Genomic DNA, 6,661 nt, shown 5'->3' on the forward strand with positions numbered 1-6,661 from the left:
CCCTGAAACCTGCCAGCAGCCCCTGCCCACATGAACCCAGGGCCGGCTCCCGTCCCTCCCCTCCCAGCATGCAGAGCAACCGGAGCCAGGCCCATCCAGGTGCTTGGGCCCCTTGTGCTCAGCAGAAGGAGCCGGCTGCCCAGTTTGCCCGATGGGTTGTGCACCCCTCAGAGGTGGGAGGGGGTTGCTGGGGGCTGGCTGGAGCCCCTGCGGGAGGGAGGGCTGCACAGAAGGGGGCCGCTGCCTGGCAGGGACTCGGGCAGGCCTGGCCAGGGAGGCGAAGGGGCCGGGATGCAGTGACAGCTCTTGCTCAGGGGACCTGCGCCCTGTGCTGAGCATGCAGAAGCTGTGGGGGCGCACAGGGCTCGGGCCCAGCTCTGGGCTGCAGAGCCACCAGCCACTGGCAGGGCTCACAGTCAAGCTGAGCCCAGCCGGGTGGGTGCCCTGCCCCCGGGAGCTGGGCTGGACCACGCCGCTGTGGGGGGCAGGCAGGACCTAGCGCTCTGCCAGGGCACTGCTGGCAGTGTCAGGCTCCCCTGTCTGCCATGTGGAGGAGGGGGCTTGCTGGGGCTTTCCCCGTGGCCTGGCTTCTAGAAGAGGTTGCTGGCTGCAGCAGGGCTGGCACCGACACAGGCTAGTGCAACTGCTCTGCAAGGCGCTCTGTGGCTCACAAGGGCCTCTCGCTGGCACTCCGGATCCCATCAGGGCAAGGGCACGGTCAGGGGCAGCCAGGCGGGTCTGGGGCAGGGCCTGGTGCTGTGCCCTGGGGGTGGGCATTTCCTCTCCACCCTGGGGGATTAGCTAGCAAGGGGAGCTGCTCAGCAAAAGGGGGCTTCCTGGGGAACGGCTGATCCATTGAACATCAAACACTTCGTGGCAATGTATCGGGTTTGTTGAACTCCCTGTGACCCACAGAACAGACTCCCTGGGAGCCCAGGGTCTGCAGCTCCAGGGCCAGCCCTGGGGGCTGGCACAATGAGGCTTCCTGCTCCCCCCAGAATGGAAATTCTGATTTCTGACCAGCTGAGCCTGCTTAGGTGCTGGCTGGCCCCTTGCCCAGCTGGGCCGCAGCTCTGGGCAGGGCCGGACACACGCCTTCCTGCAGCCTGCCCTAGGGGTGCCAACTTTCTACCCACACAAACCCGAAGGCCCCTGCCCTGCCCCTCCTCAGAGGCCCCCCCCCCTGCTCACTCCCCCCCCCCCCGCCAGTCATTTCACTGGGCTGGCTCAGGGGCCTGGGGTGTGGGAGGGGGGCATGGGCTCCAGCTGGGGGGGGTGGGAATGAGGGGATCAGGATGCAGGAGAGGACTCTAGGCTGGGCCAGGGGGTTGGGGTGCAGGGGGGTTGAGGGCTTAGGCTGGGGGTGCGGGCTCTGATGTGCGGCTGGGGTTGAGGGATTTGGAGTGCGGGAGGGGCTCTGGGATGGGACAGGGGGTTTGGGTGGGGGTGCAGACTCTGGGGTGGGGCTGGGAATGAGGGTTTGGAGTGCAGGAGGGGGCTCCGGGCTGGGGCAGGGGCTTGGGGCATGGGTGGGGGGGCTCAGGAGTGCAGGCTTCAGGCAGCACCTACCTCAAGGAGATCCCAGAAGCAGCGGCACGTCCCCCTTCCAGCTCCTATGCAGAGGTGCGGCAAGGTGTCTCTGCTGCATGCTCCCCCGTCTGCAGGTGCCGCCCCTGGAGCTCCCATTGGCTGCAGTTCCCAGCCAATGGGAGCTGTGGGGGTGGCGCTTGGGGTGGGAGCAATATGTGGAGCCCCCTGGCTGCCTCTGCATGTAGAAGCTGGAGGGAAGACAGCACAGAGGCTAGCAGGGAGCCTGCCAGCCCCACTGCATAGCACCACCAACCGGACAGTCACTGACCAGAGCTGCCAGGATCCCTTTTCGACCGGGTGTTCTGCTCGAAAACCAGACACCTGGTCACCCTTCCTCTCGCTGCCAAATGATGGGGTGGGGCCATGATTGGCTCTGGGAGTCCTCAGTGAGTGACAGGTGCGCTGGGGGGCCACGCCCCAGATCCCTGCAGCACAGGCTAGGCCTCACTGCCCCCCACACCTGGTGCTGTTGCTGGGAGGAAGGAGCTCTGCAGTTGCCCTGCTGCATGGGAAGCTGTAAAAGGCAGCAGGTTCTGGCAGCTCAGCCACACCAAGGGAACAGGCCCCAGCTCAGCACAGGACTTCGTGGGCCGCGCCACCGCCAGCAGCAAATGCTCCTTCCCCAGCGGCCCCACAGAGCCCCTGCTCCCCACGGCTCATGGGGCTCTTGTTCTCTGGCAGCTCCTGGGGGCAGCCAGGCTGGGCTCTGGCACCTGGGCTTCTCTTGCCAGGCGCGGGGGCTCCAGGGGCTGCTCCAGTGAGGCAGGTGTTGGGCACATGGTACAATCCCCCTCTCCTCCCCAGGGGTGCAGGAGCCCAGCCAAGGGTGTGGGGGACTCTGTCCGCTCAGAGCAGGCCCAGCATCGGGGTCTGAAACGTCAGTGGTTCCACCTGGCTCCCCACGGAGCTGCCCCAGGACACCAGGTGGTGAAGAGGGGGAGAGGCCTGGGACTGGGGCACAGAAAGAAGACCACGTGGTCACGCAGAACAGGCATGTGCACAGCTGGGGCCGTCCCAGGGCTGCGGCTGAGACTGCGGATCATCATGTGGGCCCAGGATGAGCTGAGGGTGCTGGCATGGCTGGCCAGGGCCGCAGGGGAGCATTGGCTTGTGTAAGGATGTTGGGTTTTAAAAGGGGAGAGCAGCTTTTCAGATTAGGCTGTGGAGTTCCTGGGTGCGTGTGCAATGACTGTGATCCTGCGTGTGCAACGGGCAGCGCGTGCAGGCAACCTTCAGCCTCGCAGCTGGCACAACTGCACGGCAAGTCCTCCACGTGCCTCTCGACACCTCGGCCCCATGTGGCCGGCCTTTGTTTCCCTCCTCTGCCTGGAGCTAATGCACAGCACTACTAGCCAGGTCTTGCTCCTGGCCCTGGGTTATGAGTGCAGGCATCACCTTCCCACAGGCCCCCATTAGATCGGGGTGACTCCTGGCTTTAAATGGAGTCCGGAGATTAACCAGAGCATGGAACCGAAGCGAGTGAAACCAGGAGCCAGCCGAGTTCTGGTGCTAAGCTTGGAGTGACCCTTCCGAGTGCTCCTAGGTGAGCACTGGGCTAAAGGAACTGGCCCCAGGGCCACAAACCTTTGGCTCCTTCAGCAGGACTGGCCTAAGGCTGGTAAATGGTACCAACGTCGCTGGCTTGGTACATGGTATTAAAGAGTAAAGTTGGACGGAAGGTCGCTCCTGAGACCAGCCCAACCAACTCCCCGCATTAGCCCTTTTGTAAGGAGCTTGGCAGTGGTTTGTTACTGATGGGCTGTAGCCAATTGCTTGGCACTGAGGCTTTGAGGCATGTGTATAAATACCAGTTGGTCTTTGGATTTACTCCACGAATGTATGTCGTGGTAATGCCCTGCCCAAGTGATAATCATGCCAACACCCGGCCCTTTGGGCCCTGCATGTGCTAGTGTAGAGCCCTTGCTCAGGAGCAGATGGTTATTTCCAGAGTCACATTTTTGGTTGATCACCTTTCGGCTTAAGAAATGCAAAAGGTTTGAGCATATCTGTGGGTGCCCGGGGCACCTGCTGATCACCAGCTCAGCTGTATAGAGAAGAAATACAGAGCAGAGAACAGCACTTCACCTGCATGAAGAAAGCGCCTGCTGCACAGTGCCCCGGGGCTGCATGCCAAGTGGACTCGGAGGCGTTACCAGGCCTACAGAGGTGTGGTGCTGCCAGTGCCAGGCCATGGAGATAGGTGCAGCTTGGGGGGGGAGGGCGATGCAGGGCCGCCCAGAGGATTCAGGGGGCCTGGGACAAAACAATTTCAGGGGCCCCTTCCATAAAAAAAATTGCAATACTGTATTCTCGTGGGGGCCCCTGTGCAAATTGCCCCACTTGCAACCCCCCTCCCCCCCCCTCCCACGGGCGGCCCTGGGAAAAATAAACCTTCCACATCTCAGCACAAACCCAGTTTTGAGAACACTTCTTCACAAGCTATCCCTGGTTCTCAGCATCAGCTAGTGCTAAAAGGCACTAAAGCTCATTAAAGGGGTTGGACAAATATTTTCTGTCAAAACTTTTTCTGGATTGAAAACTAGGGGGTTTTAAAAAGCAGAAAAAAATCACAGACAACGTCTGCTTTCCTTCAAAATTTGTTGTGGTTTTTTTAATTGAAAAGCTGAAATTAGTCTGCCAAAACCTGAACATGGTTTGGGATTTCACAAGTGTGGGGCCAAATATTTGCTGCTTGCTGTGTTTGTTTAAAGAAACAATAACAAAATTCTGCTTACAAAAAATCCAAAACTTTTGAACCACCTCAGCTGGTGACCAAACGCCTGAGCCCACCCAGTCAGAGATTTTTCCAGGTTTCTGATACTCTGCTGGCTTCCTTGACTCGTATCTGTCTCCATAACTTTGGGTTCATTTAGGTTAGAACATAAGAACAGCCATACTGGGTCACACCAAAGGTCCATCCAGCCCAGTATCCTGTCTACCGACAATGGCCAATGCCAGGTGCCCCAAAGGGAATGAACCTAACAGGCAGTGATCAAGTGATCTCTCCCTTGCCATCCATCTCCACCCTCTGACAAACTGGGGCTAGGGACACCATTCCTTACTCAGCCTGGCTAACAGCCATTAATGGACTTAACCTCCATGCATTTGTTTCCTAGAGAATGGCTCCATGGGGTCCCTCACAAACTGGAGACGGTTACTGTGGGTTTGTCTTTAGAATAGACTATGTACATACTCCACGAACTGAGCATTTGAGCTTGTTCCAGAATCTGGGATGAGCCTATGTTGTGAAAACTGAAATGCTCAAAATAGCACATGCATGTGAATGGACACAGGGTGCTAAAATTAAATTAACCCAGGGGGTCTCAAACTGGGGGTCTGGACCCCTCAGGGGATCACAAGGTTATTACTGGGGGTCGCGAGCTGTCAGCCTCCACCTCAAACCCCGCTTTGCCTCCAGCATTTATAATAGTGTTAAATATATAAAAAAGTGTTTTTAATTTATAAGGGGGGGAGGGGTCACACTCAGAGGTTTGCTATGTGAAAGGGTCACCAGGACAAAAGTTTAAGAACCCCACTGAATTAACCCCTCTGAAGCCTCAGGGAATGCGGGGGAGGGGGGTCTCCCTTGGTAGGGTTGGGAAGGAGCTAGGTGGTGTAGGATATTGCTCTTCTCATGTGATCCCTTCCCCAGTGGCTAATTTGAAATGAAGTTCCCCTCCCCTGACATGAATCTCCCTATGGCACTGAAATTAAATACAGACTAGAATTTGGCATTTGAGAAGTGAAAGGGATGGAAGCCCTAATGGAAAAGCTAACAGCTCGGCTCTTCTGCAAGCCTCAAACTGCTGAATGAGCTTTAGGGTAGGGAAGGCTGTGCCTCCCAGACAGCCTGGCCCTGCCCCCTATCCGACCCCCACCCACTTCCTGACCCCCGACTGCCCACCCCCCCCAGAATCCCTGACCCCATCCTGCTCCTTGTCCCCTCACCATCCCCCAGAGACCCCCCCCAACCACCACCCTGGGATCCCACCCCTGCTCCCTGTCCCCTGACTGCCCCAACCCCTATCCACCCCCCCTCCCCGCTGAGTCCTGACAGACCCTCGGAATCAGGTCCGGCTCCAGACCCCAGTGCGCCAAGCGCGCGCTTGGGGCGGCGTCCCGTGGGAGGGCGGCAGGCGGCTCCAGTGGACCTCCCGCAGACGTGCCTGCAGAGGGTCCGCTGGTCCTGCGGCTCCGATGGAGCATCCACAGGCACGTCTGCGGGAGGGCCACCGGAGCCGCGGGACCGGCGACCGCCAGAGCGCCTCCCGCGGCGTGCCGCCGTGTTTGGGGTGGCGCAAATCCTAGAGCCGCCCCTGCCCGGAATACCCACAATCCAACCTCCCCCATTCCCTGTCCTCAACTTCTGCCCCCTCCCTGTCCCCTGACTGTCCCTGGGACTCCCTGCCCCTTATCCGAACCGCCCCCCGGCCCTGGCCCCTTACCCCCAGTTTCCCTCTCACCCGGAGCCTCAGCGCATACAGGAGCATCCTTCGACAGCGGCAGCGCAGCTCCGAGCCGCATGGGGAGGGGGCGGGGCTGCGAGCTCCAGGCCGAGCGGAGGGAGCTGAACTCAGGCCCCCTCCCCACGCGGCTCTGAGCAGGGCGGGGCTCCGGGGCCACGACGGAGCCACGCTGCAGCGCTGTCCCTGGACGCTGCTGGATGCGCTGAGGCTCCGGGGGAGGAGCGGAGGAGGCGGCGGGGCGGGGCGGGGCGGGAGCCTCAGCCGTTCTCTTGAGGGCCCCTGCGAAGCCCGGGGCAAATTGCCCCACTTGCCCCCCCCGGGCGGCCCTGGGGCGATGCCTCGGGGGGTTAATGACAAGAATTAGGTGCGTTATTAGCAGTGCGTAACGGGGTCTGCTCAAAGTGGAGGGTGAGTCTCTCTGCATCTGGTGCAGCAGCTTTGGTCAAACACTCAGTGCTCGCCATGTGCCCCCAGAGTCCTGGCTCCAGGCTGGATTTCGTCCTTCCTTCGTTTTTGCTGGACTTGCTACTTCTTGTAACCCGGGCTTTGGAGCGGAGCCCGGAGCTGGTGCGCAGAGCAGCTCTGGAGCAGTGGAGCTGCAGGTT

The sequence above is a fragment of the Mauremys mutica genome, chromosome 8 (genome assembly GCF_020497125.1).
Source record: "Mauremys mutica isolate MM-2020 ecotype Southern chromosome 8, ASM2049712v1, whole genome shotgun sequence".
NCBI classification, from domain to species: Eukaryota; Metazoa; Chordata; order Testudines; family Geoemydidae; genus Mauremys; species Mauremys mutica.